Source organism: Rosa rugosa, chromosome 4, assembly GCF_958449725.1.
Source record: "Rosa rugosa chromosome 4, drRosRugo1.1, whole genome shotgun sequence".
NCBI classification, from domain to species: Eukaryota; Viridiplantae; Streptophyta; class Magnoliopsida; order Rosales; family Rosaceae; genus Rosa; species Rosa rugosa.
Window position 1 is genome coordinate 39,157,590 of NC_084823.1, and position 10,894 is coordinate 39,168,483.

The following is a 10,894-nucleotide window of genomic DNA, read 5'->3' on the forward strand; positions in this document are numbered from 1 at the left end:
TGTTTTGGCTTACTCTTGATTGCTGCTTGGTTATAGATGATGGATTTCATATTGTAATTTGATATTTTTCGGTTCATAATAATTGCTATAGATGGTACTAGCTTTGTTGTGCATTTCACACCATTTTTTTTTAAAATGAAATATTCTTTTGCGACGGCAAAGTATCCGTCGCAACCAATTCACCCCATTTTTTTTTAAAAATGAAATATCTTTTTGCGACGGCAAAGTACCCGTCGCAAATAGTTTAGCCATTGCGACGGCAACAGTTTTCCGTCGCAAATACTTTTTGCAACGGCATTTTACCGTCGCAAATGGATTTTGTGACGCCACCTATTGCAACGCCAACATTTCCGTCGCGAAAAGTTTTTTCAGTCGCAAAAGCAATTTTTTTTAGTAGTGTTCATGGCCAACCAAATCTAGTTACCGGAAAACCATAAGCAAACCCTAGAACGAACCCTAGGTCAAGATTCTGTCGAGTAAATGGGATTAGTGTAACTCAAATTTAGGTAAACTGATTTTCCCTTTATTTTATCATAAAATATGACTGTTTATTTTATTGTAATATTTATACCCGTCATCAAGCCAAATAGGCATTAATATTTAACCTCTGTTCATGCACGTAGTCACTTTGTGATCTCCATGATCGTTAACAAAAAATTGATTTCTCACCAAAAAGTAACACAACATAATATACCATTAGATGAACTTCTACTAAAAAAATTAGATATAGGAAAGAGGCCCATACTTTGGTCCTTCATTTATTTTTTTTTAAATAAAGGGCTGGTGTGGCTGCCCTCAAGCATTGATTAATGAAAAAACTGCCAAATACAAGGGGGAAACATTGAGCCTAAACCCCTTATTACAATAACATTTAGAGAACTTCCCGAAATAGTATCAGAAATCTCAACAAAATAATTGTATTCAAGCATGCACCAACTAGCAAAAAATGCCCTACTGGCTACTCCATTTGCTTTGACAGAGCAGTGACATAATAGAAAGATAACTCGATTACAACGAAGCATAATTACTAATATCACAGTTTTCCTGCTAAGTTGCTGCAAGAGAACAAATCTGACGACATTTAGTTTCATTCTGCCACTAGGAGGTTGTGCCCATTTAACCATGGACGGTCGCCTCACTAGGCCAGACAAGGCACTTAGAGTGCACACACAGGCATTTAGCCCGACTGGCCCAATAATAATCATGTAGAGACATATTATACGCCAAAGACGTGACAAACTAAATAACTAAATAATTAAACAGAAAACATAAATAAAACATATAGCCTAGGCAGGCCCAAAAAGAGAGCCCAAGCCCAAGCAACCATCCAGGAAAGAAAAAGACAGCAAGCTGGCGATCAAGTCTGGCCCAAAACCACCCTAAAAACCGCCAACGGACCCTCCACCACGCCGCCCCCCCCCTCCCCCCCATTACCGGACCGCCATCATCGCTCAGCCACCTCCTTCGTACCAAGGAGGAGCGTCACCCCAGATCGGATCCAAGCCACAGATAAGCTAGCGTCGTCGCCGTCACACCATTGAGAAGCGCCATGAATTGCCATCCCAGGTTTGCTCCATAAGAACCAATCCAGAATGATCAGACCCAAGCCGTGCCGCTACGAACAGCCGCCACGGAATCTGCGATCCAATCCACCGACCTGGCCAATAAGAATCGAACCAAAACCAACCAACTGCAGCGATCTCCTCCTCCCTCACCTCGCAATCTCCCCTGATCGAGTAACTCGGCCTCACATAGACTCACACGGAGTCGTCAATAACCTGTCTGACGACGATGAAGAGGCTCGCCGCCGGACAGGGATGAAACACTCTTTTTCTTCTCACAGGCTCGTCGTCACTCTTTTTTTTAATCGCTAATTTAATCACAGACTTGAGCAAATCTTTATTGTTGACTGAGACTTCAGCAAATAAAATTGGAACTATGCATTAGATAAAATTTACAAACAGTAAAAAATTAATGGCCAAAAAAACACAAGCCGGGAAAAGTAAACAAGCATGGACCAAAGCATATAAAATGACTTGTAAAGGTCTGAAACTTAACCTTTGTAAATCAATCTTTGCTTATCAACTGGAATATCACTATTTTGAGAAGCTTATTTTGAAATCCCCAATAGCCATGTCTAAGTCCACTCCCATGGAAAATTTTGGGTCGTTTGACAATTTGGGTTAACATGTTTGGATCCTCAAGAACCTTGAGAATTGTACGTTGAAATATTTCCTATTTTAACTGCATGAAATAAAACATATTTTCAAAAAAGGCCTAAAGGAAATATGGCTTTCATGAAGACCGAAAGAGTTTATTCTTACAATTATTTGTCATTTGTTGTAGCCATCACATCCGATTCTGTAATTGAAGTACGGTCGGTATATAGGAATCGGTGATTGAGAATGAGAATGACATAGGAACAATATATTTGACGAAATGGTAACTTGTTAGCCCCTAAACCCTAAACTAGTGAAATATCAAACAAGCTCAAAAAGCTCAACCATTCAAAAGACCAGGGTTTGGGATAGTAGACAACAGATAAACAACATTTCCTACAACCCTGAATTGAATTAGGTGTTGACTCATCAACATTTCAGAGCACACTCCCATTTCTCTGAGATGGAATAACAATTTAACATTGTCAACCAAAACCATCCTCTATCTTTACTGAATGTCAACTTAATGCTTATATGCAACGCATGATTACAGAAATAACTTGTAACATACTCTTTAGAATAGAAGGGGAAATCTTTACACTAGAAAAATGTAACTCTCATTACTTTGTTGAGATAGGAGGTGAATTCACATGAAACTAGTCAAACAAAAATCACTTGTTTGTTTAACTAGTTGAACTTGTTCTGTAAAAACAAGTCTCTTTCAGAAAATCGAAACAATGTAACCATACAATTGGCAACGCAACACAAACATTCTAAGCTTGCTAAATCGAGCTACATAACAACCAATCCAATCCATCGAGAGCTTATGAACACAACCTCAGGCATAGAACCTACCATTTCCAAACCATAACACTCATTAACAAACTAACTAAACCATTCCATACTTAATGAAAACAAGGTACCATTTCAAATTCCATCATACTAAAACTACTACAAAGTCTCCATTGGCATCAAATCCAAGTTCTCGAAAACCAAAAACGTAAAGCTTAAAAGCATAAGCATAGCAAAAACCTGTGGGCTTCCCCAAAATGCCCCCAGGAAATCAACGGTAAGACTTCTGGAACCTGGCACGAGCACCACGGCCACCGAAGTTCTTGGGCTCGCAGCGCCTGGGATCAGCGACGAGGAGAGTCCTGTCGCACCTGACCAGAGTGTCTTTAATCTCCTTCTTGCTCGGCTCATCCACGTACTTCTGGTAGAAAGCCACCAGGGCCTTCGCGATGCTCTGACGGATGGCGTAGATCTGAGAAGTGTGGCCTCCGCCCTTCACGCGGATGCGCATGTCGACGTCGGAGAAACGGTGTCATCCGAGGAGGAGGATGGGCTCGTAGGCCTTGAAGCGGAGGATCTCCGGCTCGACGAGCTCTCTTGGGCAGCCGTTGATCTTGATGAGGCCACGGCCGCGCTTGCAGTAGGTGACGGCCACGGCAGTCTTCTTGTTACATGTAGCCTACGACCCAGAAAATTGTCCAACGAATCTAATAGACGAGGAAATCCGACCCTAGAACAAAGCACGTGCATTGGCCGTGGACAGCTAGCTAGGGTTAGCGTTTTGATGGCTCACCACCGACTTGGTATCGGCACAAGGGGCAGACATGCTCCTTCTCGAGCCACCGGACAATGCAATCTCCATGAAAATGGTGTGAGCAGGGCAAGTGAGCAATTACCCTCGGTGGTGGCTGTGGTCTTGCTCGTCGTTGCTTCTTGGCGATGGTGCGGCGGCTTCTGCGTAGTTTCTTGCCTCCTCCAGCAATTAGGTTCTCCATACAAATAACACAAGAGGGCGTCTGTGTAGTGATAGCTTCTGCCAATTCCAAGCTACCATCATCATCAACTCTCACTTTCTCCAAACCCTCGATTGATGATATTGCATTGTCGAGAGCATCAGCGGCAGCAGATTGAATATAGGTGTGAATTACTTCCATTACGTCGAGATGAATAACAGAAATTGAGGAGGAGGAGGAGGAGGAAGCCATTAGATCATCTTGAGCCACCCGGAATAATTCTTTAATTATAGATCGTTGCTCTTCTTCCGGGATTGGCCTCTCGTTAAGAATTTTTCGTGAAAGAAACTCGGTGACTATCTCTGTATAATCACTCCTATAGTATAATAGCACCTCACGGGAGGGAGTAGTAAAGACGCATCTATTCACAAAAAGTGGTTCGTTATAAACAAGAGGAGAATCAATCTGCGCTGTGAATGCCCTTTTAAGGTAAACTCTTATTTTGATCTGAACCCGTTGTCCATCATCACTTCCTCTTGGGTTGGGTTCTCTTGTGTGCCACACTCTACTCTCATACGAATATTTGTCAAAAAAACTCATATCTTCGATGTCGCTTGAATCTAATTGAATTGGAAGGGAGAGCAGAATGAATGAACGAACATACATATATATATATAGTCTCTGGTTGCTGCGCCTAATTTATAGAAGAAGAGCGGAATCCGAGCTCGTTCTTGATATGGATTCCATTCTTGAATAGGATTCCGTTCTTGAATAGGATTATATGGTAACCAATTAAGCGTGCACCATAAGCTACTAGATACTTGCTAATTTATAGAAGTAGAGCGGAGTCCATTATTGATATGGATTTATATATGGTACCTAATTAAGCATGTACAACCAATTAAGCGAGCACCATAAGCTACTAGATACTTGCTAATTTATAGAAGTAGAGCGGAGTCCATTATTGAAATGGATTTATGGTAACTAATTAAGCGTGTACCATAAGCTATTAGATACTTTTTTTTTTCGACGGAAAAAGAAAATTACAAACAGAAACGACCCCTAAAACAACCTAAGTTAAGAAAGTCAAAAGCGAAAGCATTTTGAACAGCCCGAGGTAGAGAATGAGACCAACTGCCAACACCAACTTGATGACCAAGATTCGCCAAAGCGTCAGCAACAAAATTTACTTCTCGCCAAACATGATTAAACTGGATTGAAGTAAACTGCAGGTTGGCCAAAACTCGAATATCATGTACTAAGGTGGTAATTCTCCAAGGAGTTTGGGTGTTGTGGGTAATGGCATCAATAAGTAACTTTGAATCGCCTTCAACTTTAATATGAGTTAACTGATGAATCAAAGCAGCTTGCAAGCCAGCACGAAGAGCAAAAGCTTCAGCACAAAGAACGTCAGAGAGTCCAAGTCTTTTTGAAGAAGCCACAATAGAATTTCCTTGATCAGACCAAATAATAAACCCTGCAACAGCTTGCTTATTAGGAGAAATAGAGCCGTCAAAGTTTAGCTTAGCAAAATTAGTATAAGGAGGTTTCCAACGAATGAGATGAGAGTGTTGAGAATGGTGAACATGATGAGAAGAAGAGGTGTATTCAGTGAACATAGTGGCAGCAGCAAAAGACCCTTGAAGATAAGTTTTTGGGTTTTTGTCCATTTACCCCATTTCTAGGGATTTTTTTCCCACCCCATTAAGTTTTTTTAATTCCCTCTTACTCAATACACTCTAAGGGAGTCTTCCCTAATACCCCATTAAGATTTTTTTTTTTTGTTTTTAATTTTTTTAATACCATTTTACCCCTCACCCCTTTGTTACTTAGAGAGAGAGAGAGAGAGAGAGAAAATGGAAGAGAGAGAAACCAAAGGAGACTTCGCCGGAGCCCGTCACCGGTCGCCGCCCATCGGACCTTTCAGAAAACCTCACCGGAAATGTTTATTACCCCAATAGACATCTATTGCCCACCAATAAAGGGGCAATAGACCTCTATTGCCCCCCAATAGACGTCTATCAACCATGTATTGCCCCCCAATAGAACTTTTGGTCTATTGCCCCCCAATAGACGACTATTAGCCATGTATTGCCCCCCAATAGACGTCTATTGCCCCCCCATAGGACTTTCAGTCGCCAGAATAAGAACTAATCTTCCTAGATTTAGACAAATAAAACTTTGATTAAAGAAAAAAATGAGAATATTACATCAATTCAAAACGTCTATTGCCCCCCAATAGACCCTTAACGCACTTCTTTTGGCCCAATAAAACCTTTTTTTTTCCTTCATTTTTTCTTCCATTATGGGCCTTCTGCCCCATTTCATCAATTAATCATGCACATGCAACTTCATGTTAATCATTCATTAAAACATGAATCAACTCACCAGATGGCATAGTTCATCATTCTGTTCCTACCTCTGTTTGGTCTAGTTATATACATATATAGGTAGAGAAAGACCAAAACAAACATCATTAGTTGAAATTAAAATATGGTAGGAAGAGATGGAGATCTAGATATGGGTTTCGCAATGTCACATACACTTATGTGAAGATTATGAACCTCTTGTTGCAAGATCTCAAACTGCAAACCCAAATTAATTAGTTACATATGGAATCTGGGCTAGATGTCGAACCGCGCCGGAGCTGGAGATCGGGGAGCGAATCGACATCGGCCGGAGGTGGAGAGAGAGAGAGAGAGAGAGAGGATCGACGCCTGCCGGAGGTGGAGAGTGGACCGAATCGACGCCGGCTGGAGGTGGAGAGAGAGAGAGAGAGGATCGACGCCTGCCGGAGGTGGAGAGTGGACCGAATCGACGCCGACTGGAGGTGGAGAGAGAGAGAGAGAGAGAGAGAGAGAGAGAGAGAGAGAGAGAGAGAGAGAGAGTTTTAGATCGGGAGGAGAGAGAGAGTTTCAGATCGGGAGGAGAGAGAGAGTTTCAGATCGGGAGGAGAAAGAGAGAGGGGTTGATGTTGATGACGTCATTGTAATTCTTTAATTAGTTTGAGGGAAAAATAGTCATTTTCTATTAATTTGGGTAGGTGGGAACAAAAATCTCTTGCTGGGGTAAGTGGGATAATTTTCCCTCATTTTGAGGCTTTGGGTCAAAGACCCTAAGTTTTTTGTTTATTTCGAAAGATCAGATCATTCCTAGCGCCCCAAACACTACAGCGGATGAATAAGACTTTAGAAAAACTAGCAGAAGCACGAATAGAATGAGAAGCACAATCAGAGAGCCAAGCTAAAAACTCATTATGCCAAGTAACGGGATTAAAAGAGATGCCTGAGTGGTTCCAAACAGCAGTGGTGAAAGGACAGAGGAAAAAGAGGTGGTTAGGAGTTTCCAAGTCAGAATGACAAAAAGGACAAGAGTGATCTGAGATACTGTGGGAATAAATTTTGTCTCTAGTTTGGAGACAGCCTCGAATAAGCTGCCAAGCAAAGACTTCAAGTTTTGGCGGAATAGCAAGTTTCCACATTTTAGAAAGAAGAGGAGGAGCTTGTGAATGGGCAGGACTAGCATGGGAAAGAAGATCAAAAGCAAATTTAATGGTAAAGTTACCATGACCAGTAGGGCCCGAAACAAAATGATCATGAATGTTAAACTGGGAGATAGGGATACCAAAAATGATATTCGAGTTTCAGTGGGCAAAATGTTTTGTAAAGCATCTAAATTCCATGCTACCTTGACAAATAAAGTCTGCCACAGTATGATTTAGAATTTTAGATTCAAAGTACTTCTTTGTGATAAGAGGGATGAGATTAATAAGTGAAAAAGGGTAACACCAATTATAAAGCCAAAAATTAATATGGGAACCATTTGCAACAATCCAACGAATTCCTTCATGTAAAATAGGTATGTTTTCTAGAATTCCTTTCCAAGCAGAGGAACTAATAGCAGAGGTCATAGCTATAAAGAAAGCATTGCTTTCTTAAATACTTAGCAGGAACCAGCCTAACCCAAAGGTTGTTAGGTTGAGTCAAAATCTTCCAGCCTAATTTGGTCAAGGCCGCTTTATTAAAAATGGTTATAGCTAGAACGAAGGCCTAAACCTCCCTTAGATTTAGGTGAACAAACCTGGGACCAAGCTACAGGAGAAGCATTAGGATGACCCCAAAAAAGATCGTCGACAAATAGAATCCAACTGGGAAGCTAGATTAGAGGGACATTTGAAACAAGATAAGATATGATTAGGCATACCTGTGATATTGGCCTCCAGCAAGGTAAGTTTGCTGCCTTTAGATAGAGAATTAGATTTCCAGCCAGCTAGTTTCTTTTGAACTTTTAGCACAATGTCTTTAGTGTTCAGTGGATCTTTCCAACAAGCAATATTATTAATACCTAAATATCTGCCAATAGTGTTCTTGTGTTGAACTGCAAGAAGTTGGGATAAAGACTGTCTACAGGTAGAAGGAACATTGTAAGAAAAAAATAAAGTAGACTTATGAAAATCGATTTGCTATCCAGATGCTAAGGAGAAGTTGGTAAGCAAGGTTTTGATATTCCTGGCCGCAGTAGGAGAAGTCTTACCAAAAAGCAGACAATCATCTGCAAAAAAAAGAGGTTAGAAATCTTGACTCCTTTTGGATAAGATACTTGCTAGAGTCCATTCTTGATATGGATTATATGATAACTAATTAAACGTGCACTGTAAGCTACTAGATCCTTGCTAGTAAGGGGAAAAAAAATTGATCGAATTACAGCATCGATCGATCATCGATTGAGCAAAGATATAAAAGACGAAGTATGGCACACAACTATTCATACTTATATGATCACTTCTGGTTATCATAAGGGGTGAGCCAATTTAAACCACAATTTAGAAGATATTGATAATTGTAAATTAAACCACAATTTAAGAAATTAATAGTGCAATTTATTATGCTAGCCAGCAAAGTCTCATGCATACATTGCAATCTTTGGTACAGATAATGACAGTATAAAAGGAATAAATTAACCAAATATATATGGTCGGTCACCATATAATTAGAAGTGTAGGACATCATGGTACGTAACACCAATTATTTTGTAACTCACATTCTCCCAATCCTTAAGGTAATCCCTTGAACAAAACAAATGTTCCATTACTTAAAAGAAACTTGCAATATAGGTCTTAGTAATTTCAGTGTTTGCTATCTTCTTTCACTCCGTTTAGGCAAACAATTAACATAGATTTTTATATAAACGGACATATATGACATGTAAATCAGTGATCCTGACAGGTAGATTGTACATATAATTCTCATATCAAACTATATATTCTTCTGTAAATTACATGCATGTGGGTTTGGTTGTTACTACGGTAAAATTGAGTTTTTTACCTGTACAGGTGGCTCCAAGACATGGAGAGGTGATATAAAAGGGTGGGATCCAAAAGAATTGAAGTTGTACTAATACTATGATGGCCAAGGTTTTATGTTGGCAAGTGGTTTATACATATGGCCAGAGAGCAAGAAAGAGGCTATATATGTCCTGTTTCTACTGTCCAGTCAGAAACCCATAATGGAAAGGTTTCATTTTTCTATTTTCAACTCCCATTTCTACACCAAATGGCTAACTGAATTCATGAACTAAACAGAAATAAAGCCTCTGCTAACAACCATTCGATCCATATCTAAGAATAAACGCCTAAAAAGTAGAAAATCACTTTGATGTTTCTGAAAGCCATGGCAGAACAACAACATTAATAGAGAGCGCGCGCAAGGAATACAAATCATGAAGGAATGATCAAAGAGAGAGATCGATGCACAAAATGAAAATTTGAATGAAAAAGATTGTGGCCACTCATGCATATACGTACGTTATGCTTAACTTATAGCCGAGATAGGGACTGAAAAGGTTTCCAATTCAATAGCATTTTGGAAAAATAGATTTGCTCCTTGTAGGATATGTAAAACCAAATAAAAGAAGGATTATAAAATATACTTGTACCTACTATCAGTCTCGGCAATACTCATTCCAATCGGCAATACTCATAGATTACCAATTAAGTAATCGTTTCCGACTCCTCTAATACTTCTCATCAAATATTTAAAAACCATAAGAATATTGAGCTCGAAGAAAACTGAAGTGCAGTACCACCTAGATGGATCAAGAAAGCAGACATATATTCTCATGATAGAACCTATCTTCGGCAATAGTCACAAAGACACAGTTCTACTTGGAGAGGACAACTGACCAATGTACACAAAATCTAAATATTAATTATCAGTATATGTGTACATATATTACAGACGATGAACATCAAAATGGGTGCTAAAAACTACTTCTGGAGGCTGGAGCCAATACAAATTTGACATACACTGAGGCTTTTTTTTTTTTTTGGTAATACGGCCAAAAGAAATTTTGTTCAAGAGTAGAAGTGTAGAAGGCACCCCACCTGCATGTTGAGCTTGGATGTCTCACTATAGTGAACTTTCCATTATCTCCAGCTTATGATGAAGCTTCTTCAGACCTTAGTATCACCGTTGATAACTTAAAAGTGGTTGGGATGCAGGAGCTACCCAAAAAAATAATAATAATAAAGAACAAAGAAGATTACAAGTTAGTGTACTGGTGGGTATGAGATACCCTCATTTACAACTATTTGAACAAAAATTTACTAGTATTTGAACCAAAATTACAACATTGAGAACAAAAGTTACCATATTCATTTACACTATTTACATATAATTAAACAAAAATTACAACATTGACAACAAATTTGTTCAAAAGCTTGTAAAAATGTCGTAAGAGGTGTAATTACCATTATTAAAACTAAGATTACAACATTGACAACGAATTTGTTCAAAAACTTGTAAAATGTCGTAAGAGGTGTAATTACCATTATTAGAACTAAAATTACACAAAGTAGGACTCAAATTACAACTTTGACAACAAAATTTGTTCTCACTTTTGTAAATGCGGGTATGAGATACCCACCACTACACTAGAATTTCCCTATCAGTGTGGCCAACCAATATAAATATTATTTTGTACAAATAGTGA